The sequence below is a fragment of the Meles meles genome, chromosome 1 (assembly GCF_922984935.1).
Source record: "Meles meles chromosome 1, mMelMel3.1 paternal haplotype, whole genome shotgun sequence".
Classification (NCBI taxonomy): domain Eukaryota; kingdom Metazoa; phylum Chordata; class Mammalia; order Carnivora; family Mustelidae; genus Meles; species Meles meles.
Genome location: NC_060066.1, coordinates 93,945,963 through 93,970,585, shown reverse-complemented (window position 1 = coordinate 93,970,585; position 24,623 = coordinate 93,945,963). Strand labels below are relative to the sequence as shown.

Here is a 24,623-nt window from a genome sequence, read left to right as displayed (position 1 = left end):
TGAAAAATAAGATTAATTAGTTAGCTCAGGAAGGTAAGCAAATGTTTTGATTTCCAGTTTCCTTCTAGAGAGATACTGACTGACTTCAGTCTTAATGCCAAATACAAAACTTCAACTCCCAAAGTATTATTTCCCGTTAATTTCCAGAATTTTTAACTTATTGTGAATAATTCATTTAAGGCGTGCTTAATAACATCTGCTCTTCTCTTTGATTCTTCTCAAGTCTTTCGTTGACTTCTCTTCTTCCTACAAATTTCCACCCTTAAAAATTATTTCCTCACGTACTGCTTGAGTCATTTTTCTTCTACCTCAAAGTTTCCTTTCTCAAACCTGTTTTGTCCAATTTCTGTTGATGACACCTTTATCCTCCCTGTCACCTCTACTCACAATGTTCTAGTAATTTTTAATTCTTCCTTTTTCTACCAAACCCTTGTAAGTTCCACTGAAGCTACTCTGAAAAAACTCTTCCATTGACCCTTATTTTCATTTCCACACTCATTCATGTATTTCAAGCCTTCATTACCTCTTCACATGCAATGGCTACTTAACTATAAAGAATCTCTTCACATCCACCCTCAAGAGTATTGCAGAATTAATCTTCATAAGCCACAGGCTCAAAACCTTCCCAGTGATATCTCCCTACCAAATTAAATCCAAATGCTTCAGCATGCCATGAAAGTTTCCAGATAAGCCTTGTTCCCTAGGACTCTTTCATACCTTTATTGTTCAACAAAACCCAATTAATTGCTACTCTTTGCCTATGTCTCCTTCCTTTGAACAAGTGTCTTTGGCCATGTTGCTCTTTCAGCATTTGCTGTCAGAAAAATTTTAAGAGGAGTTAAAAAAAAAACAAACTTTGCTCAGTAATTTGTGGTTTGTTCAGTACTTTTATCTATTGAGACTTATTATTCCCCTTTCAGGCACCCTATAGAAATGGCTGTTTTGTACAAGTTCGTTGAGGATGGAAGAGCTTAACTGATCTCAGATCTCTCCACCAACAAAGATCAAAGTTAAAATGAAATATGCTCTACATATTTGTGCCCTTTTCACAATTCCATAATGCTATTACCATATTCATATAACTAAACCCTAAACATATTTTAAAGTCAAGTTCAAATGTTACATCATCTACAAAGCTTCCAGACTCTTCTTACTCTGAACTGCCCAAGCATTTTGTTTGTTCTTAATTTATGGCCACCACTTGTAAATTTCTTAGTCTAATATGTCTGTACCTTCTAGACAGTAATCTTCATTAATATGACTAATGCATTTTTCGATCCCTCTTCAGATTTCTTTTAATTAAATAGTCATTCCAAGTATTCAAAAACATATTTACTGAGTCAGTATATAAGTGAAGAAATGAATACTACCAGTATAAACCCACTAACCAGTTTGATGAGTTTTCTTTTTTCCAGTGAAACTTCATCTAACATTAATCACAAGATGAAAAGAAAATTTGAATAATGTCTGTCTCCCTTGTGGCAGAAACCTCAGGCCGTACCCTCTGACACTATACTTTTGTCTTGAGGGACAGGTTTCCAGTATTTAGCTGTCTAGCCAAGAGGCTAGCCACTGTAGAGTGTTTCCTAGCTTCCTCTGCAGCTCCATACAGGCCACATGACCATGTTTTGGCTACTCAAATGTAAGTGAAAGTATTGTGTGGTACTTCTAAGAAATTCTCTTAAAGGGAAAGGCTCACCGTCCATCGTTCTTTCCTGTTGGCAAATATGTGGGTGTGATCACTAGAGATAGGGTCGGGGGGAAATGCCTTGAACCCCGAAGCATTATCTTTAGGACACTGAAGGCACAAGGAAAAAGGTGCTTGATTGTATGATTATTATGAAGCTTCCAGACCCTGGGAATCTACTTATTGTGGTAGTGTTTAACATGAAAAGAAAATGTCTATCTTTTTTAGAGTCACTGTCATTTTGAGTATTCTTTTATATGTAGTTAAACCCAATCTTTTTTCTTTTTTTAAGATTTTATTTATTTATTTGAGAAAGAGAGAGTGAGAGCATGAGAGCAGAGAAGGTCAGAGGGAGAAGCAGATTCCCCATGGAGCTGGGAGCCCGATGTGGGACTCGATCCCAGGACTCCAGGATCATAATTTGAGCCGAAGTCAGTCGCCTAACCAGCTGAGCCACAAAGGCACCAAGACACCCCAGTTAAACCCAATCTATTAGTTAAACCCTAATAGATTATAAATTAAAAAAGGCTAGGATAGAATCTCTTTCATTTGCCAGGGTAGCCCTAGTATCTAGCACCGATCATGGCATGTCATCAGTACTTAATATAGATTTCTTGAGTTACTATGAAGAGATGTTTAGGCCAGGTACAATGAAGATTCAGGATGCTGGCTTCCCCTAAACAGGATTGTAAATCCTTGATCATTTGGGAGGTCCATTTGCCTGATTCTCAGGACTCAAGGGTCTCAAAGTTACTTTCAAATGTGTTTATTTTTTGTTTTGTTTATTTCAAACCCAATGAACTTCATTTTTTTCTTGGTGTTGTTGGCTCTTACTTAATAAGTGTCATTTCACTGGAGAAACTGACTATTGAAAATGGGTGCTAGATTTTGTTTTTGTTTTTGTTTTTTTAAACATCAGATCTTTTTCCTGATATTGTTTAGTAATTGTAGGAGCTGAAAAATGTCAATGAAAGTCATGGCAGAAGATTATGATGAGGAAGTGAAGATTTCCATTGCATTCCTTCAAAACCTCTTTCCATTCATGGAAAGAACAAGTTCAGTTAAAATCAATTAAGAAACCAGGACGCCTGGGTGGCTCAGTGGGTTAAAGCCTCTGCCTTTGGCTCAGGTCATGATCCCAGGGTCCTGGGATTGAGGCCCACATTGAGCCCCACATCGGGCTCTCTGCTCAGCAGGGAGCCTGCTTCCTCCTCTCTCTGCCTCCTCCTCTGCCTACTTGTGATCTCCCTCTTTCTGTCAAATAAATAAATAAAATCTTTAAAGAAAATCAATTAAGAAACCAAAGCAGATATCATGTATTCTCCCTCATGACCTGCCATGTAATCCATGGCTTGAGACCCATACCATGTTCCTTCCTCTCCTTGCCCAATCACCTACAGCGTTAAGAGTTCCAGGGTGAGAACAAAACTCGAGTGAGAATCCTCAAGTATACTATCTGATACATGTTCCAGCATGCGTTTGCACTTTCTTCTTCTTGGCTTTTCTTTGAAAAAAAAGAAAAAGAAAGAAAGAAAAAGAAAAAGAAAAGAAAAAAAGCAACCCAGGTAGCTCATTGCAGATTATTTTTAAAAAATGAGTAACATTTTGGCATAACTCAACTACTGAAACCCCCAAAAGCAACACTGGCCACAACATCAGTTGTGTGAGTGACAAAATGGTGTTCAAATGGCACACTCAAACAGCACCGGAACAAACGAAGGCCCGCGTCTCAGTGTTTAAAACTGTGTTTCCCGATCCTTCCAAAGTCTGTTTTCCCCTTTCAAATGTCAGCGTCACTTCCCAGTCCGACACGTGAGCCTTGAAAGCTATCATTATCTCTGCCTCTAGCAGACAATCCATATCAAAACAGTTGTACACATAAAACCCTAACGACGTCTTGGCTCTCTCCGCTCTGATCCAGCTGTTGGAGTGAATAGCAGTTGGTGAACAGAGCCTGGAACATGGGGAGCCCCGAGGCCTTATTTGCTAATGTAGCCTACCAGCTGCTGCTTTCTGTGGTCTTTGCTGGCGAGGCCTGGACCCGTGCCAGTTGCAGCAGGAACAAGAGAACGTGAGGAATCTATGAAGCTCTTCCATTTACCCCTGTCTGTCAGCATCTGACACCCTTCGCTGCTGAGCACTTTCCCTGGGGGCTGCGAGGGGACCCTGCTGGCTTGGGCTGTGACAAGTGCTTACTCTTGGTCCCTTTTATAGACACTATCAAACACATACTGTTCGCAGCATCTAAAGAGAGCCTGCTCTCGGTAACCGATCCAGCCTTACATGATTAATCAGGCCAAGAAGGAGACTAAGCAGTTCTCATTTTTCTTAGGAATAATGCACTCCAAGAGCCTACGAGAAGAATGTAAATGTTGATATTATTTAAGTCCCCAATTTGATTACATATTTTTGCCAGGGATTCAATTAATATGTAAATGTATACACCAGAACGAATGCATGGGTAAATTTAATAATCAAATTTCATTTATTATTTTCCTAAGTGCATTTCCAAGAGAGAGCTAAATTATTTGTTGTCCAAACAAATTAAAGAAATCGTTTCTAGGTGATCCCCTCATGTGTTCTGTTCATTATTTAAAAACGTGTATTTTAAATAAACTTCAACATTTTTGCTATTAGACTTCTGACACTGAAGACTGATAATATCAAAAGAAGGGAAATCTGGAAAGTATATCTACGCAAAGCACATGCTACAGTTTCAAAGATTAGGAAAAAGTGAGGTTCAAAAGAAAGATTGGTCATTTTTATGAGAATGTATTTTTATCCTTAATAATGGGTCAGAATAACTTGACTGAACCTAGTAAGGCCCAAAAAGCAACGTGAATAAATAGGGCTCAGATTTCTTCACAATACACTAACATGGGATATTTGTCATTTAGTTAGGATAAATAGTAATTATAAAACTATCACAGGAAAGCAAGAACTCTGGGGTACAATTCATTAGATATTTGCCAAATAGAAAGACATGGCACTCTCTAGAACCACCATTGTTGGGAAAGATTAAGACCACCTCAAAAAACAAATGCTTATCCCCACAGGAGCTTCCATAATACCTCACCATCGTCCTCCCTCAAACTGGAGTCTCTCCCTCACCATGGCCCCTTCCATGAATGAGACCTTCATTACTGAAGGATTTGATGTGTTAGAGGAAAACATTATTGAAAGTTTTAAAAGTCATGGCAAAAATTATATTTTTAATTTAACTAATTAAAATTTTGTATGCTTTCCCAGGTGATGAACCAAAGATCAGACGGTGAAGAGCAAGAAGCCACCGAGGGAGGGAGGACACTCAACTTCTCAACGTCTTCAGTGTCTTTGCCAGGTGTCCGCCCTCCTTAACCAAACTTGATTTCTACTTCTGTCACATCCCCTAGATCTAAAAGGCATCTGAATTGCCCTCATGTGTGAGCATGTTGATTCATTTTTATAAACAACCAAACAAGTAATTTTACTCCATTTTTAAAGAATTTCTTTTTCTTCCTTTTTCTAGATGAGAGATGGTGTTTTGTAGTCAAGGAAACTCTGCTCGTGACATCGTCAGACTGGTTTTGAATCAAATGAGTTGTCTGGCTTTTAACTGACCCTCATTTTCTTTTCTTTTCTTTCTTTCTTTTTTTAAAGATTTTATTTATTTGACAGACTGAAATCACAAGTAGGCAGAGAGAGAGAGAGGCTCCCCGCGGAGCAGAGAGCCCGATGCGGGGCTTGATCCCAGAACCCTGGGACCATGACCTGAGCCGAAGGCATAGGCTTTAACCCACTGAGCCACCCAGGCGCCTCGACCCTCATTTTCTACCTCTGAATTAGGGATAACAATTTTCAACAACAAATATTTATTGAGTGCCTACTTTGTGCTGGGTACAGCTATCGGTACTACATAAACAACAGTGAGCAAACACACTGAATGACATCTCTGTCCTTACACAGCTCACTTTGAAGGGCAGGAAGGGGATAAGACAATAGGATAAATATTAGATGTGGTTTGTTTGATAGTGATATGTTGTAGGGAGGAAAAAAATGAGAGAAAAGTACTGACCTTAAATGCTTGCTTAAGCATGGATGGATGAAGATAAAGACAATGAAGATATTCTGGCAAATGTAAAAGTAATTTTTGTGGTTTTTGGTCACCCGGGTCACCTCTTGTGGAAGATGTGGAGGTTTATCTTTTGTTATCATCTGGAGTCACTTTCTTTGACTAGTTCTAGTTCTTGGTGAGCCACTGACAGAGCTGTGACCAAGCATTCTGGTAACCATATCCTTGCATCTGTGGAGACCTTTCTGGGCGAAGCTGAGCAGCTTAAGTCATAGAGCACAGGGTTTCACTGTGAGAAAGTCAACAGCCCGGATAAAGGTTGAACTTATAACCTGGATGTTAATGGCTCTCTGGTCACAGCTCATAGGCTAACTGGTAGGTACAAAGTTCAAAAAAAATTAAATACATAAAAAGGTATTCTAGGTCATTGTATACTGTTCTCTGCCATCAACTCTGTACAAATAACCCCTCCTTTGGATCACAACAATGGCCAGAAGGTTATGGGGTATAGTGACACGCAGTTGGAAAGATGTTTTCCATCAAATTGAGGCATCCATGTCTGATTGCTTCAGGCCAACACGATTTGTCTCCTACTATTACTGTTAAGTTATCAACGTCAGTATAACCAGGCTGACCTTGTGCTCCAGTGTGGCTTTGAGAGGACTCCTTTGCCTGGCTCAAATAAAACAAACATGCAAATGTACAGCAAGCAAGCTTGACTCTTAACTGACAAAGAGCATCTCTTGTAATTCCAATTAATGGCAGGATATAAAGGCAGACTAAAAGCTCTTATCTGAAAGAGTTTGGGAGACCATCTGGCCAACCCTCTGGTTCCAAAAATACCTGAATTTGCAGTTCCTACAAAATTGTACACCTCTATTAAGAGGAGTCTGTGAGTGGCTCTGGGTTTACCTATGATTAGAGTCAGTGAAGCCCTTGATTTGTAGAAATCGTGCCTTTTGCATCTGCACTACAAAGTGTAGGCAGCGCTTTGTTCATGGGACCATAATCTTATATTAAAGTGTACTCAAACATGCTAATGTCTGCTCACATCTCTGCTTTGATGTGCCCAAAGAAGGGACTGAATAATGTGCCTTATTTTCAGAATACTTTCAAAGGATTGTGTGCATTGAAACAAAAAGCATGGGTTGGAAAGATAGGTGATAAGAAAATTGGGAAATTCTATAAGACAAGCCCTTATGGGGGTTGTGGTTTATCTACGAGAACTAGCTCTGGATATTTATAGCATCACACGTCAGCTGAAATGGTTCTTTATACTATATTTAAACCTGAAAATTTAACTGAATTTCATACTTTCTACTGCAATGTTAATGGATGCTAGTAAAAATGGAGATGTCAAGTGGAATATTGACTTCTTAACATCAGTTCAGAAAGTGACATTTGAGTTCATTCAAAGGCTCTTAAATCATTAGATACACACGACATTCACTTAAAAGTACATCTCAAGAAGCAAAATTAAAACCTTGTATTCTTCTTGGGCCTGATAGCTTTCCTATGCAGAATATTTGTATGTTCCCAAGTTACTGGGAACCTCAAGAAAAGTACAGTTTTAAACTAGTATTTTATTATGGAAATCTTTCAATAATCCTTTTAATAATGTATTATAAAACATTAAAATAGCATGAAACCAAGATAGGAAAAGGCTGGAAATCCTCTCCTATTGAGTATAATATTAATAATTTGGTAAAATCAGTCTAGGAAAATTACAATGTCTTTCAGTTCCTTTAAAGTGTCTGACTCTGTAAGTGACCTTAAGCTCCTTTAAAACAATTAAAAAATTCAAATATTTGTCTGCCAAAATTTTATAGCATGTTAGATAATGGGATGAATATCATTATATATAGTCTCTATACTTCTGGGTATACCTAATTTAGTTAATATTAACATTACTCATTTATGCTTTTATACACTTTGAGTTATATAAGGTCAAGGTCTCAAAACTAATCATAAAAACTAGTGACTGCTATTCATGCTAATATAATGACCCTTTCTCTAAAACAACTGCCAATAAATTTCATTATAAAAAGTTATTAAAAGGGTTAAAAACCTATTAAATGTCAAAGAATTTGCCTGACTCAAACCTCTAATAAAGAAAGAGAATAGGCTTTCTTTCTGAATTATTTAAATCTTTACTGACTGTGCACTGAACCATGAAATTAGAAAAGTGTTATTAGAAGTGTTCTCTGGTTTTTATAAAAGTTGGAGCCCAAAATGTATCAAGCCACAGTCTTTAACTAGACTAGTTAAAGCAGTAGGTTTTTAATCCCAAATACATGGCTTCTACTGATATAAAGGTCATAATTAAAACTCTATCCTGTAACTTGGTGATAATGAAATTATTATTGGAGAAGCAAACATGTTCATTTAGAACATATGAGCTACATGTTCTAATTTTAATTTGGACAAATATCTTCAATTTTTTTTGATCTTTCCATGTCCACTAACATAGACCCACTCAACTAATAATTGGGTTTTAATAGTGATAATTTTAAAGCATCAGCGCTAACATTTTGAATTATCTATCATCTACAGGTTAACATCTATAAAATATATGTTTAAATTAGATAATTATGGTATAAAGAGTTAAAATGGATCATAATTCTGCATGAGTATAACACTGTGTGATGATGGCATAAATTTAGGTATCAATTATAAAAATTAGCAAATATACCTTTCACATTTTATATCTATTTCTCCAGGAAATTACATTTAGTGCAACTGATTTGAAATGGTCTATACCTGACAGGCAGCTAACTGTCCACACCAACAATCAGTCTCAACTGCTCAGTGCTAGCCTTTGGTAATTGTGGCTTGTTGTTGTTGCTTTATGTGAGGAGTCAATGGATTTACAAAAAGATGCAACAAAATTTAAAATGATACAAAATACCAATTTCAAAACAGCATCAAAAAGTGAGTGTATTGGCGTGCTGGAGTGGCTCAGTCGGTTAAGCCTCTGCCTTTGGCTCAGGTCATGATCCCAGTGTTTTGGGACTGAGCCCCACCGTGGGAATTCCTGATCATCGAGGAGCCTGCTTCTCCCTCTCACTCTGCTGCTCTCCCTGTTTGTGCTCTCTGTCTCTCTCTTAAATAAATAGATAAAATATATTTTTTTAAAAAGTGAATGTCTTTACCCACATTCAGCTCACAACAGAGCAAATGGGTAATTGGAATGATTCATGCTATAGCATATCGCTATATGAACTGACAACAGAAAAAGGTTTTGGTAGAGAAAGGCAGAAGAACTCTCTTTTAAGAATTAGAACCTAGGGGCTCCATAATAATCTGGCATCTTCTCAATGTTCTATCTATGGTTAGAAATGGTGGGAATTCTGGGGATATTCCCATTCTTTGTTTAAGGTCAACTGTACCCACAAATGTAACACTTAATGCTGACTTACCCTCTGTACTAAGCAGTGGTCTGCATAGATTCCTTTGTGTGTGGATGGTAATTGTTCAAATCTTGGATCCTTGGCAATCCTTAGAGCCACTCAATCCTTTTGCCCCGATTTCTCAATTTCAGCCATTACAGTCAGTTATACAAGTTACACAAGATATACAAGATACTATTGGCATATGGGTAGTCCTCATTGACTGTACTAAGTCAAGTCTGACTTTAATGGAAAAGTTGATAAACTTGGTATCAATCAGGATGTGGTAAGGTGCACCCAGGTGTGTGATATTGGAAGAATAAGCAGGAAGGATATTGGGAGACTTCCTTTTCCTTGGGTGCTCTGGGATCTTGCTTTTCTTTCTTTTTGGGTTTCAATCTATCCTCTCTTTCCTTCTCTTTAAGCCTCTGATCTCAGAGACTAAGCATTCCCTTCATGGTCAAATCCTTCCTCACTTTCTTTTACTTCCTCGTTCATGCCGCACTCTTCTTCCTGGTAAATGTAGTCTTAAGTTCTTTTATTAATAGTATCTATGACTTACTGGTCCTCCTTGATACTCTAAGCACAGAGCCCTGTTTAACCCTCCCAATAGCCAGGTGAGACCATCACACCCATGAAGGAACAAAGGCTTGGTGAGGGGATCTTTCTGCTGTTCAGTAAGTGGAGCAGCTGGAATTTGTCACAAGCAGCCTGACCTTCAAAGTCTGTATCATAACCATGGCACCTCTACTGTTGATTCACTATGTGAACTGATATTTTTAGATGTGCTTTTTAACAAAGGATAGTTGGAAGAGCTTGCTGGGGAACATGCAGCTAGAACCTAGAAGGACTGACTTTAAAGTACTGATGCTTTGGGTAGGAAATTCAGTTGGAAATGCGTTGCTGAACACTTGCTCTGTGCCTAGTACTATGATAGATCACATGGGGGAAATAATGGCAGATAAGACTGTACCTATGATTGAAGAGGTGACAGGGCAGAGAGACATAGAGTAATACAAGTCAGGTGGGTAGTCATTGCCATAACCAAAAATGCACTGCTAGATAGACTTGCAGAGCAGGAAGTGTGATTTCCGAGGGGACTGAAATGTGCAAACAATGTTGCCACAGGAAGTCCGTTTGCAATGATTGAAACTGTTGTGAGCATCGTGGAGAACTGAGGATGCTTTTTAAACAAAACAAGCAAGCAAAAGTAGGCATAGACCAATAAAAACAGAGAACAAGCTGATGGTGGCCAGAGGCAGGACAGACGGACAAAATGGTGAACGGTGAAAGGAGTGCAAATACAGGCTTCCAGTTATGGAATAAATAAGTCGGAGGGAGGTTGAGGGGTGAAAAGCACAGCACAGGGATCCAGTCAGTGGTACTATTTTGGCGTTGTGTGGGGACAGATGGCAGCTATGCCTGTGGTGAGCACAGCATAATGCATAGACTTGTCCAATCACTCTCTTGTACCCCTAAATCTACCGTGACCTTGTGTGTCAACTCTTCTTCAATAAAAGAATGCTTCTTAAATCGGAGGGCATTTGAAAAGTGGAAATAAGTGGGAATTGAACTCGGAAGGCAATACGATGAACACTAAGATACATCATTTGACTGTTGGACGGTCAACTCTACTTGTTACAGTTTCACAAAAGTGATGATTTGTCTAAGAGACTGTGAAAAATAGAGCAAAAATAAAATCATTGTGTGGCTTTTCCACCTAAGTAAACCTTGACCATTCAGTACACAATCAAATCAGATTTTTTAAAAAAAAAACTGTGACTGTGAGTCATCTGAGAGTTTGATTTCTGCTTGAGAATTAGCAATTTGAGTGTCCACTGTTTTCCCTGTTACGTTTTCGGATTGCTAGAGACTTTGTAGTTTTAAGACTACCTGTCAAAATATTCTAAAGTATCAAGTTGTTCTAACTGAGAGAAGCCCATAGAACACACCAAGAGCTGATGCTACATTAGCAAAGAGACCATTTTATCAAACCCTAATATGGGCTTACAGTTTCAAAAATAACTTGGGTTTTGGGTTTTTACATTAGGTCCTGAAAAAAGAGTTATGGGCACACAAACATAGTCATTTGGATCAGGATCTCTGCAACATTCCTTTCATTAACTACCAAGGTTGCCACATAAACTAAGCTTTCATAGAATAAGTGACTCAAAGACTTTGATCAAAACTTTTCTTGATATTTGCCCCACTTGTCAATCAGTGCCATTCACCCGTTAGGGATGGACATGATCCAGAAGGAAAAAGAAAAACAAAGCACTCTGCAAAGGAGATGAGAAGGTGCAAGGGTTTCTGTGGTCTAGGCTGGGCTCCTGGATTAATTATATGAATGCTTCACGACTCGCTGAGACAAAAAGGAAAAGTACAAGGAGTATAAGACAGATGGGCTGTGAGGAATGAGTGCTGAGTGGACATGATTTGCCTAAAAATATGTTTCCTTTCCCTCTCACAGTAAAAGACTAAATGGATGCTTGATGGGTTTATGAGGGCTGGTATCAGGAACTTTTAAGAGACAAGAAGATCTTTCTGCACATTACATTCAATTTTTGATGAAGAGAATTTTGTCCACCAGCTTTATCATTAAGAGGTATCTCTCCTACTTGTTATCCCTGAAGAAGTGGATGGCTGGGACTCTGGGAGGCCATTGACCTTAAAGCACAGTAGGGGGCGCCTTCTAGGCCACGGTCTACAAAGGGTTCATCCACACGAGGGTGATGAATCCGTGTTAGATTATAATAATTCTAACATGTGCCCTGCCCTGACAGGAAGGCGATCTTAGAATAAGAATTCAATTAAGTTAGCAGTAGCTCTTAATATTCATGCCCATAATCTGGGTAACATAATTTCAGCAAAATGTCTAAAAATTCCCAGGAAAGCGGGCGTCCTTTTTAATTTAAATTTAAATGAATTTAGTGTCTTGGTATTTTGTTTTGTTTAAATTCTTGCTGAAAACCATCTAGAATGCCTTTGCCCACTTTTCTGCCCTAGTTAAACACCTGGTTCTAAATGAAATGGAAAAAATATTCTTTTTATCATGAATCTTGAAGGATTTCAAGAGCATGAGCTTTTTTCTCAATAATCATGAATATGGACTTAGTGTTCTCTGATCTGTGGACATACCCTTTCTAATGAACGAATTTATTTCTTTATTCCTTCCTTCCTTCCTTTCTTTCTTGTAAAGATTTATTTATTTATTAGAGAGAGAGAAAGAGCATGAGCAGGAGAGGGGCCAAGGGGGAGAGAGAGAGAGAAACTAGAGCAGACTCCCCGCTGATCTTGGAGCCCGAGGTAGGGCTCCATCTTCCAATCCTGAAATCATGACCTGAGCAGAAATCAAGAGTGGGAGGCTTAACTGACTGTACCATCCAGGCACCCCTAGTGAATGCATTTCTGATCTTTAAAGTGCTATGTGTGAAAACAAAAGTAAAATAAAATAAAGTAATAGTTAGCTGAGAAGTTTGTTTGGTTGGATTCTTATTAATAAAGATTTTAGGGGCACCTGGGTGGCTCAGTGGGTAAGTCTCTGCCTTCAGCTCAGGTCATGATCCCAGGGTCCTGGGACCGAGCCCCACATCAGGCTCTCTGCTCAGCAGGGAGACTGCTTCCCCCCACCCCCTCTCTGCCTGCCTCTCTGCCTACTTGTGATCTCTGTCTGCCAAATAAATAAATAAAATCTTTTTTAAAAAGTTTTTAATCTGCTGGGGGAATATTTTTTAAAATTAGAAGTGATATTCAATTTGTTACTTTATTTCCTAAATTTCAGTAATAGCATTAGCATATTTTAGCAAGAAAAAAGGACTACCACCATTTCATATAAAGCCTAGAAATCTATTTTGAGGCTAAATCCAAATACTAACAGAGCTATTTAAACAATAAAATCCTGTATCCTAGAAGTTCTTACTGGCATATAGTTATATATAGTTTGCTGAATGAGAAGCTACACTAATTGACATACTCATCAAGCTTTGGTTCAAAAGGAAAGACCAACAAGAGCAAAGTTCTGGACTTGAAAATGATGTATTTTTGTAGGACTGGCTTAATTGCTAAGTTGATGAATGTTCTGTGGAACATTTCAGTGTCACCAGAATAAAAATTGTTTAGCATGAGAACTTATTGCAACAAAGTTACTAATAAGAGCCTCTGTTGTATTAGAATTTGCTTTTTACACATTAGCTTTTATTCTTTCTGTTCTTTTCTGATGCAATGTCAGGGGAGAAGCTTAATTTAGGTGCATTTTTTTCCCCAAATAATATCCTGCATCCGGAAAAAGTGTTAATTGAGAGAACGGCAGTTTTGCATATGATTAGGATCTTACTCACTGGTCGGTTATATATATTGATACTTGCAACTCTGCTGTCCTTTCCCCTGATAATAAAATAACCCAAATAGCAATGTCAAATCAAGGGGTTGTTAAGAATGCTACACACAGGTGCCACTGAAGGCTGGATATTTCTTGTAAGTTATGAAAGATGTGAGTTGCTCATGGATAAAATGTAGTTTAATGATATGGAAATAAGTTCATGGTTCTTCTATACTGTATTTACAATTTTGTGTCTAAACCATATTTAATGTCTCTAGCATAATTATATGACTACAAGATGACAGCTCCAATAAATGGGAAAAATCTCAGTTACATTGATCAACTAAAGGAAAAGAGAAAAACTCGCATCACTGAAGTTTAGAGCCTATTACAAGGAAGCAAGAAAGACTATCTACCCTGCAGTTTTTAAATTTAAGACCATCTGATCATTTTTCTGCATCTGCATTTTAGAAGCTAATAGAATTTTTCAGTTACAATTTATTTTCTAAAGAAAAAAGTGCTCTCGGAAAAGACAGAAGTCAGAACCTATTTAAAAAAAAGTGTATTTGTATTTTATTTCCCCTTTCACAGGCCAGGAGTATTTTAGTTGAAGACTATAAATATTATATTTTACTGTTTTCCCTTTTAAATGAAACAGTTAGGGAAATAGCTTTGGTGGAGGGTGGGGGGGGGCTTATGTTTCTTGCCTCCCCCCACCAGAACTTTCTTTGGATGTTCACTGCATGTGACGCAAAGGCAGGGGCAGGCCTGGGTTTGGTGGGGTGGAGGGCAGGGGGAGCCACAGGGGCAGGCCTGGGTTTGGTGGGGTGGCAGGGACCAGAGGAACTAAAGGGAGAGGGGTCCGGGCTCTACCCTTCAGTGTCTCAAAGGAACCTCTTCAGAGAGATTTGCCCTGATAAGCCTGCAAGAGTAGATCCATCCTTCCCAAGCCAGGCATCTTTTTCGCAGCATGATCACCATTTATCATTACCTAAGGTGGGGCTATGCAAACTTTAACACAAACACAACTACCCCAGGGATCTTTTTAAAATGTGACTCTGATTCAGGAGGTCTTGGGAAGGGACTGGGATTCAGCATACCTAACAGCTCCCAGGTGGTGCCAGTGTGTCCCACCTAGTGCGTTTCAGGATTATTTGACTTCCCGAGCAGAATCCAAATTCTGAAGGCAGAGTACCTAGCCTGTGTTTTTTTTTTTTTACTGTTCTGTTCTCAGTGCCAAACTCAGACACAGTAAAGAACCAGGCTCAGAGAGGAGAATTATGCCGTAGCAGTTGAATACAGAACCATCTGGAAGAGCTCCAAGCTCTCCCAGAGAGTTTGGTTTATTGTTTGTGGATTCTCTTGCTAGTTTTCATGCCAGGAAATTATGGTACAGAATTATCAGCTGACAATAGGACATGTTGGCCGGCTTTTATGTGGGTAGTCTGATGAGAAATGTATTTCTTGTAAGTACCAGGTGATTATTAATTAATAATGGACCAAGAATGGAGAGGCCTTCATCTACCAAACATGACAGAACTTGCTGGGTAAGGTAAGAATAAAACCATGATTCTGGGCCTTCAAAAATTTTCAAATTCCAGAGTAAAATCCTTCTAAGATACTTAAAGATTAGTATTTAGAATTTCTTAACATATTAAAAACTTAAGAAAGAACTCAATGACAATAAAATTTGTGAAATGCAGCAAAAGCAGTGTGTAAATAGAAACTTATACCATTAAATGCATTTTTTAAACAAGAAGAAAGATCTAAAATTAATAACCTAAGCATTTTATCTTATGAACCAAAGAAGAAAAGCAATTTGAGTCTAAACATAGGAGAAGAAAAGAAATAATAAAAATTAAAGGTGAAACCAATGAAATTGACAACAAAGAAACAATAGGAAAAAAAAAATCAACAAAGCCAAAAGCTGGTTCTTTGAGAAATCAAAAAAATTGATAAACCCCTGGACAGGCTAACTAACAACAACAACAACAACAAAAAAAACTGAGGATACTAATTATAGTATCATATATGGAAAAGGAGTCATCCTTATTGATGCCAAACACATTAAAAGGATAATAAAAGAATGATATGAAAATCTCTAGGGTCACAAATTTAACAATTTAGATGAAATAGAACAACTCCTTGAGATTCAAAAACTACCAAAACTCATACAAAGAAAAATAGATAACCCAAATAATCCTATACCTATTAGATAAATTAACCAATAATCAACAATGTTCTGAAAAGAATCACCAGGTCCATGTAGTTTCTAACAAGCATTTGTGGAAGAAATACCAATTCTGCACAATAGCTCCAGAAACAGAGGAAACACTTCCTAACCTATGTTATAATACCCCAAATTTCCTATTACTTCTCTAGATTAACTACAGACTAGTAACTACAGACCAGTAACTTTCCTAAAGATAAATACAAAAACTTCAATAAAACATTTATAAGTTAAATCTAATGATGTAATCTCATACCACAAACAAGTGGAATTTATTCTAAGTATGCAAAGCTAACTCAACATTAGAAATCTATCCATGTAATCCAACACCTCCCCAGGCTAAAAAAAAGGGGGGGGTGGATAAAAATTGATGTTAAAGGTACAATCTTCTATCAAGTAGTAAAGTAATGAAATGCTCAGTATAATGAATATTGGCAATATTGTGCTATAATTATGTGATGTGATCAATATCACTACAATGGCAATTATATTGTAATATATAATGTATCAAAGTAACACATTTTGTCCCTTAAATTTACGCTATGTTATATGTCAAATATACTCAGTGAAATGAACAGGCTAAAAAAGAAAAATCATACGATCATATCAATAGATGCAGAAAAGGCATGTGACAAAATCTAAACCCATTAATGATAAAAAAAAAAACTTTTAGCAAATTAAGAATAGGAAGGAACTTAACTTCATTTTAAAAATCTATGAACACCTTTCAGCTAACATCATATTCAATGGTGAAAAATTGAATATTTTCTCCTTATAATTGGAAACAAGGCAAAGATGTCCCTTTTCACCACTCTTATTTAATGTTATACTGAAAGTCCAACTAAACAATAGGACAATAAAAGGAAATAAAGGACTACACAGCTCAGAAAGAAAGAAAACCTTCTCAATTTGCAGGTGACATGATTGTCAATGAAGAAAATCCCAAAGATACAACAACAACAACAACAAAACTCCTCAAAATAATAAGCTGGTAAAGTAAGTATGAAGGATTTGATGCTTTCCTGTATATGAGCCCTGAAAAACTGGAATTTGAAACTTAGGAAAAGTTACTTATAATAGCATTCCAAGAATGAGATATTTAGACATAAATGTAACAAAACATATACAGGATCTACATATAGAAAACTATGAACACTGAAGAAAAAAAAATCAATGAGATCTAAATAAAAGGAGAGACATTTTCTGTTCAAGGATTGAAAGACTCAATATTGTTAAGATGTCAGTTCCTCTCAACTTGATCTATAGATCCAACATAATCCCAATCAAATCCCAGCAAGTCTTTTCATAGATTTAAGAACATTTCATACATATAAGAAGTTTACTTGGAAAACAAAGGACCTAGAAGAGCCAACAGAATACTGAAGAAGAACAAAGTTGGAGGACTCACGCTGCCTGATTTCAAGACTTACTATCGAGCTACAGTAATGAAGATAGAATGGTATTGGCAAGACAATAGACACATGGATCAATGAACAGAATAGATAGCCCAGAATAGATCCATACAAATATAGTCACTGATCCTTCGCAAAAGAACAAAGGCAATTCAATGGAGAAATAAAATCTTTTCAACAAATGATGCTGGAACTATTAGACATGCATATGTAAAAGAAAAAAAAATGTATGAGATGTTTCATTCAGTACTAGGGGAAATGGAAAATGGTATAGCAACTTTGGAAGACATTTTGACAGTTTCTTACAAAATTAACATAGTCTTACCAAACAATTTAGTGATCATATTCCTATGTAATTATCCATTGATATGAAAAATCATGCCCACCCCCACAACAATATGCACACAATGTTTGTAGCGGATTTATTCATAATCACCAAAAAAACCCTTCAGTCGGTGAATGTATAAATAAAATCTGGTATATCCATGCAATGGAATATTTTTCAGTGATAAAGAGAAATGAGCTTAAAGCCATGAAAATACATGAGTGAATCTTAAATGTATATTGCTAAGTGAAGGGAGCCAGAGTATTTTCAATTATATAACATTCCGGAAAAGGCAAAACTAGATTGATCATAAACACGATGGCCAAGTGTTCAGGAAGAAGAACACTTGGCCATTGTGTTACGTTAAATACATAAAACCAATGGGTTTTTTTAGGGCAGTGAAACTGTTCTGTATGATGTTGTAATGGTGGAGACAAGACATTAAGCATGTGCCAAAACCTACAGATATTTATAGCACACAAAGGAAATCTGCATGTATGAAAATTGAAAAACATATTTAGGAGGTTGGGGAATCCCAGGATGGAATGAAGAATATGACAAAAGAATCCTCATTTATTGCCAATATTTGAAACAATCTCAATAAGTAGATGGGTAAGAAGTTGCTGAGCTAAGTAACTTTGGACATAAGTAGTCTTTCAGACAAAAGGCAAAAGGACCTGTGTTTGCACTGTATCCTAGTTGATAGAGTTGTTTCCCACAGGAGTATGGGTTACCAGTTCTGATACCGGTATACATGGTACCTGGAATGGGACGGTAAAGTAAATGGAGTGGTCAGTGTGGCCAGCCTTCTCACTATTGTTGTGGGAGGTTACAGATAAGCAAGGGCAGAAGACTCTGTGGCAATGGATTGGAGTGAAGACACCAGTATGAAGTACTATTTAGCTTACTATAGACACAGATGGCTACATATACAAACCTTTATAGATGTGTGTATAAATACAGGTTAATATTCATGCATAGAGTCCCCTGCTCTGTCAGCTGAGAGGTTCTGGGAGCAGTGAAACCCCAATAGCTGTGAGCATAGTGAGTGCCCAGATCTGAGTTTCTGATGTCATTCTCTAATAAAAGGAATCAGGGCTCTTTGGAAAAAGGGCTGGTTCTAGGACAGGAACAGAAAATATAGAAGATGAACCTGCAATATTTTTGTAGTGACAGAAAATAAGAAAGTGTCCAAAATACAAAAACAAACAACACACACAAAGATACACAGACACAAACACAGCCATGGGTATTTGTTAGAGAGATACAGAACCCAACTGAAATAGCTCCCAATAGCCACACTGGAACGATTTGAGATGATAGATAGATGGATAGATAGATAGATAATCAGATAGATAAAATAGTATTAGATTATAACCCAATGCATAAAAATAAATCCTCATGGATCCATAATGAAAAAAGTAAATGAACAGATAAATAAAAAAACAAACAAATAGGATAGAATAGACAAGTCTCCAATGCAGAAGAATTTCAGATGATTTATATAGATACTCACCTTCAAGGCTGGGGATCATAACTTCCCACTCTTTAAATGTGGGTTGTACATAATGACATTCTTGCAAAGAATGCAATATGGTAAGGGAGAATTTTAAAAATTGAAAAATTAAAATTAATTAATTAAAAATTACCAAAAAAACAGTATCTCTATAGTGCAGAGATCTGACAAACCCTATTTCAGCCCCATGATCAAGGTTACCATCAACCATGATAAGTGATATTGACAATATAAACCCTTGGCATGATCTGATGAGAATGGTAATTTATGGTTTTCCTTCTGGAACTGTATTATTCCAATGTAATTGTGAAAAAAAAAAAAAACATCAAATGAATCCTGGTCAAGGGACATTCTACAAAATACCTGACAAGAGTTCCTAAAACTGTCAAAATTGTCAAAAACAAGGAAAATCAGAGAAAATGCCATTGCCCAAGAGGAGTCTAAGGAGAGATGATAATGAAATGTAATGTGTTATCCTGGATGGTATCCTGGGAGAGAAAGGAGACATTAGGGAAAAGCTGAGGATATCTAAATAAAGTATGGACTCTAGATAAGAATCACGTATCAGTATGTGCTCATCGTATGTGACAAGTGTACCACAGTCACGTAAGATGTAAATAATAGGGGCAACTAGGTCTGGGGCATGCAGGGACCCTCTGTACTATCTTCACAATTATTTAGTAAATTTAAAACTTCTCTAAAATTAAAAAAAATAATTTTTAAAAACTGGCCCAGTTTTACTGCTAGTAGCTGAGCTATACGCTAACCAAGAGTCAAGTATATTAGTTCCCAAACCTATTTATGCCATCATACTTATTAATGCAATTGCAACATTTATTCAAATAACATACAAACTGATTAAATCTGAATGTATGCAAAGAGAATTGTTTCTGTATAAATCAAATTTAATGCTCTGGAAAGACTGAATAAAGATATGCTATTTAAAAACTTGCTGCCTAATTATGACAGAATGATACTGTTAAAGATTATAAAAATATTGCAAGCATGTATAAAAAAATCTTCCCTCAGGTTGTCTCATAAGAATCTTTAACTTCTTGCACATTTTAAAGAAACTGAAAGAGAAAACAGGAATAGGCAGAGTTTTCTAGCTGTGGTTCATACTACAAATTGCACGCAGGGCTGCGATCACAGTCCCAAACACTGAGAGAACATTGGTCCTTCCCCAATTTGCTCATCTGCCCTTTTGGCCAAGTAACTACTGTGTCCTGATCTTTCTACTACCTTCTCAAAATCTTAGTTGGATGTAGAAAGAAGTTCTCTGCAGATTACGATCTCACATGCATGAATCACAGCGAGGCTGAAAATGTTCGCACTGGAATTTTGTCAACCTCCCCACCCACCAAGTGCTCACTGTGCTGGCATTTGTTGGGATCGTTCAAAAATAAGGTTCTAAACTTCCACTAAACATCTGTGGAAGATACTAGTAAAATACTGCATACTAATACAGACCTTCTTCAACTGACAATGGGGTTATATCCTAACAAAGCATAAGTCAAAAATGTATTTAACCCCTAACCTACCAAACATCACAGCCTTAAAGGTGCCTTAAAGGTGCTACCTTAAAGGTGCTCCAAACACAGTAGCCTCCGGTTGGGCAATACCTTACATAATTTATTGAATACTGCACGGCAAGTGAAAAACAGAATGGTTGTATGGGTGCAGAGTGGTTGTAAGCGTGTTGGTGGTTGACTGTCATGATCATGTGACTGTGGCCACTGCCCCTGCCCAGCATCATGAGCGATGATGTACACATGAGTGTACTATGTATCACTAGCCAGGCAGGTGATTCAAACTCAAAAGTCCAAGTATAATTTCTACTGAACATGTATTGCCTTTGTACCACCATATAGTCAAAAAATCTTTTTTTTTTTTTAAAAAGATTTTATTTATTTGAGAGGGAACGAGAGTGAGAGAGAGCTCATAGAACAGGGTGAGGGGCAGAGGGAGAAGCAGACTCCCTGCTGAGCTGGGAGCCCGACTCAGGACTCAATCCCAGGACCTGGAATCATGACCTGAACAGAAGGCAGACGCTTAACCAACTGAACCACCCAGGCACCCTAACTGAAAAATCTTAAGTCATACCTTGGCAAGTTGGGAACCGTATGTCTACTGGTAGACTATCTGACTATGTTTGTTCTTTGCTCTTTTTTTTTTTTTTAAGATTTTATTTACTTTTGAGAGAGAGCAATAGCAAGAGAGAGCACAAGTTGGAGAGGAGCAGAGGGAGAGGGAGAAGCAGACTCGCTGCTGAACAGAGCACCCAATATGGGACTCGATTCCAGGACCATGGAATCATGACTTGAGCTAACGGCAGACACTTAACTGACTGAGCCATCCAGGCTCCCTTGTTCTCTTTTGAGTGAGACTCTATTGAGCTGTCTATCTGCTGAGAGTTTCCATGAATATTGGCTATTTCTCCTCCACAGTCTGTTTAAGGGCAGAAACCAGAAATTTCTTGAGTGACTTGTCACTTCTGAAAAGAATACATAACATGCATGCCAGGAAGTTTTTCTCACCATGATAGATGAAGACCTATTGTTGGCCAAGTGTTACAGGATGTGGGCCCTATCATCAACCACACTGAAGGCAAACAAACTTCAGACTTTTTTTACCTGACTAGTGAGTCTACCGTGAGGGACTTCATCCATCTATGCCTGTCATACATTGCACACTTTTCTAAGTGCTGCAAGTGTATTAATGAGCATATCCATGTTTTTATTTTCCCTGGTTGATTTTTAAAACTTTGCTATTAAAACTTTCTTAAAGGAAATTTTCCATTTCTACAGAAATACAGGAGTACTCAGAATGTTGGAATTTTTATTTTGTTTTGGAGAAGGAAAAGTGTGAAGGGTGTTTTGAGTGTGTGTGGGTAGATGGCAGTAGGAATATACGTATTCCCAAGAACGTTTTGGCTTCCGAAAGACTTTGTGAGCACTGAAGTAATGCTGGTTTCTGGAATCACCTATCTGAGGCATTTCTGAGCCAAGATTAGAAAGCCAGAGCCAAGAATGAGAATCGTGTATGATTTATTGAGAGAAGAAAGTCTATTTGTATTAGACTCAATCTCCAAAGAGGGATGTCTAAAAATTGCAAAAAATTTTGCAAAATGTTGAAGGCAAAATTAATTTTTATTTACAACACAGATATGATGCCATTAAGAATGTTTAAAAGCAGAAAAAAAAGTTGCAAAGGATACAAAAGTATGCAGCATGTCCAACACTGAAAGGTTGGACTCTGTTATCACCAAGAACTCTGTAGGTTGTATCATTATCTTTTCAACTCTGAATCTCCATCTAATCGTTCAAGAGGGGGATTTCTGAATTTCATTCATCCCAGCAGAAAGTGAGCACAAAGAAGGCCTTCTGAGTACAAATCATAGTTTATAGTTCCTTTCAATAGTACTTTTTAGTGTTTAGGACTAAGTGCAAGAACTTTCTGGTGGTGATTTCTGTCACTGCTTCTGCATCACACACAGAAAGCCTACTAGGAGATATTTATTTATTTACTTACTTACTTAAAATAGAGACAGTATTTCCTAACATGGTAAGCAAGCATGCATGTTATAGATTCTGCGCAGTTAAAAATGCATCTTCTGGGGCACCTGGGTGGCTCAGTGGGTTAAAGCCTCTGCCTTCGGCTAGGGTCATGATCCCGGGGTCCTTAGATCGAGCCCTGCATGGGGCTCTCTGCTCGGTGGGGAGCCTGCTTCCTTCTCTCTCTCTTCCTGCCTCTCTGCCTACTTGTGATCTATCTGTCAGATAAATAAATAAAAAATATTTAAAAAAAATGCATCTTCCTTAGAAACTCTTCTGAAGTCACTTGAAGACATCGGGGGTGAAGATATTATGTAGATCGTCTACCAAGAGAGGAATTCACTAGCACAGAATAATTCAATATTCTGCACACTCTCTCTGCCATAAGGTTTCTCAAAGATGATGTTCTGAGGTCAGTGATTTTTTTTTTAAGGGCAGTCTCCATGATAGTATAGACTCAGAAAAGTGATCTTTTTTTAGAATGGCAAGACAAACGAAATTAGAGCGCTAAAAAATTTAAAAGTCCACAGTTTGGGGCACCTGGGTGGTTCAGTCGGTTAAATGTCCAACTCTTGATTTCAGCTCAGGTCATGATCCCAGGGTTGTGAGATCCAGTCCTGTGCTGGGCTCCCCAGTCAGCGTGGAGTCTGCCTGCAATTTCTCTCTCTCCCTCTGCGCCTCCCCACTGTACTCTCTCTCTCAAATACATAAATAAATCTTAAAAAAAAAATAAGGTCCATAATTTATAATCTCACGGTTGTGTAGTAGAATAATTTAAACCCAAATTCTTCTGGTTAAGTATTTTCAATATTTTTGTGACATCTTTGGCAGTTGGTTTTGTATCTAAGGAGTGAAAAAGGCAAGAACAGAGGGTATGGCTCATGCCCTGGTGAAAATATGGGAAGGGTCAGAGGTTATGGAGGTTAGCCACAGTTAGCAAACACAAGTCGTCTCTGAGCTTTAGTTTTTGTTCTTTAAAGTATGGGGGCATGACTAGGAGGCTCCTAAAGCTTTCCTCTTTGGGGACTGTAGTTCAACATATGTGTGTGGCATGAATTACGAAAGAATGAATGAACAGCTTTAAGTTAGTTTTATCAAAGTTCTCATTGGTGCTTAAAGACAGGCAGATCTAGCTCTCATATTCTCCTAGATTATTTTTTTTCCTTTGTATGCTTAACCCGAAATAGTTAATAAAGTTTCCAAGAATGCCTCATCTTTCTGTCAGGTCATAATACTTAATTAATAAGCTAGTTAAAGAGATAGATGTTTTATACCCTGAAACAGCTCCACAAAATACACATGGTAATGTACGAGGTTTTGTTGTTGTTTTTTTTTTAAAGAAGAGATTCTGCTGCTGATATGTTAAGGGGAAGCTAAGTACCCCCAAATGAAAATACAGATATTTATTTAACAATATATGATAGACATTGTGTGGGTGAGTGTGTACATATATATCAGTCTGAATTTCATCATGAGAGCAAAGTTGTTGAATAGACTAATATTGTGTATTGGTGAGCAGAACAGAATGTATTATGACTTGAGGTGGCCTATGCAAGTTCCCCAGACTCAGAGTACCTTCGGTAAAATCCATCTTTAAACAATCACTAATTTGCATTAGTATTTTCCTTTTTTCAAATGGGTGGGGGGTGGAAATGCTGCAACCGTAAAGAGATGAAGCTGGCCCGATCATTCATCTCTCTGTTTGAATTACTTTAATCTGATTACTTTCCTCTTAGAGTTGATGGGATCAGTTTCACTGAGCAAATGCAATTTTGCTCAGGAGAGTAGGACAGGGGCCCTTTTCCATGGGGCAAAAAAGATACAAACGCCCAGCCATGTGTGGCTAGTGGGTAGCGTGAGGGCCCTAGGAGCAGAAAAGGAGGGCTCTGGGAAGGCTGGAATAAAAACTCACGTTTGAGCATTCATTCCACTACAATTCATGCCTGCCACTGCTGGGTGGAAGGAAATAGTTACAACTTGGCCTAGCCAGTTCTATTTTTCTCCTGGAAATGCAAATAAACATGAACAATATACTTTCAGACATGCAAGAGACTGTTCTGAATTCCAATTAGTAAAGTCTCTTCAGTATATTCCATTTTGAACTTTTGGGAAGAGGCACATTAATAATTTAGCTTTGAAGT

The 24,623-nt window shown here is 37.7% G+C and overlaps 1 protein-coding gene and 1 pseudogene across 4 annotated transcripts in view; both read right to left on the bottom strand.

Annotated features, from left to right (window-relative positions):
* Positions 1 to 24,623, bottom strand: part of TOX (thymocyte selection associated high mobility group box) — a 304,651-nt gene that overhangs the window by 51,744 nt on the left and 228,284 nt on the right. The gene's annotated exons all lie outside the window — the stretch shown is intronic.
* LOC123953696 lies at positions 9,016 to 9,603 on the bottom strand (annotated as a pseudogene).